The following is a 1,142-nucleotide window of genomic DNA, read 5'->3' as shown; positions in this document are numbered from 1 at the left end:
GCGCTTATCTGAGCTCAACTGACGCACCACAGCTGCGCTCACCTGAGCCCAACTGACGCACCACAGCTGCGCTCACCTGAGCTTAACTGACGCACCACAGTTGCGCTCACCTGAGCCCAACTGACGCACCACAGCTGCGCTCACCGGAGCTCAACTGACGCAACATAGCGGCGCTCACCTGTGTTCAACTCACGTGCCACAACGGCGCTCATCTGAGCTCACCCGACGGACCGCCGCGACGAACGTCAGCGACTTTGTCTGGGATCCATTTTTCCTTTCGTTGCGGCTTGGTTTTCAGATTGCTTTTTGTTCGCATTGCTACCATCTGTGTTGTATGAGGGGATGGAATGTGATGGCTGCTGGCAGCGTCAAACCTCCCGTTACATCCTTTATGGCGTAAATCTTTCAAGTTTTGGATTGATACCAACCAGTTAAGACCCTTAGCGTAACGAACCGTGGGTTTATTTTCAAGAAGTCCTTCCAAAATTGGACAAAAAGCGTCAAAGACTAGAATGATAAGTACTGCGCATAATCCGGGCACAGATCGTAGATACACAGGAAGTGACATCACATCGAGGCTTCCCATCGGTCGCGGCAGCCGTGGAGAGCTGACTCGGCTGCCTCCACGCCGAACTGAGCTCCGTCGTGCTGTTGTTGTGCTTTGTTGTTGGGGCGAGGTGTTGAAGTCGAACCGAACTTGTCGGCGTCAGGCTCAAGTTGTGTCACACTTACAGCCGTGGTGTTGTATGACAAGAATCGTGTCTCGCTGTCTGAGTTCAACCGGAGGTTTTTCAAACATCACTGCATAACGTGATGTGAATCATAGCCCGCTGTGAGGATTGAGCTTGATGCGTTCGAACAGAAATTGAATGCTTTCCAAAAACAATGTGGCAAGGGGAAGGACGTCGGTAGTGATTTCTGGACTGTCTATTCTTTGTCTAAGGTCTGCTGGACTTTGGTCTTGCTCAAAAGCGTGGGTCCTTCTAACTTATTATGCCTTGCTCTGTTTGTTAATGTTAATGTTATGTTAATGTTATGTTAAAACATGGAACAGGCGTCGTGACATTCTGATCTCGCATTGACCTCGGTACCTTTTATATAATAGAATTCGTCTTCAAGAAAACATCGATATTTTTCAGAGC

This window comes from Pollicipes pollicipes, unplaced genomic scaffold, assembly GCF_011947565.3.
Source record: "Pollicipes pollicipes isolate AB1234 unplaced genomic scaffold, Ppol_2.1 Scaffold_3087;HRSCAF=3621_pilon_pilon_pilon, whole genome shotgun sequence".
NCBI lineage: Eukaryota > Metazoa > Arthropoda > Thecostraca > Pollicipedomorpha > Pollicipedidae > Pollicipes > Pollicipes pollicipes.
The sequence above is the reverse complement of the archived record's forward strand: the minus strand, read 5'-3'. Positions refer to the sequence as shown.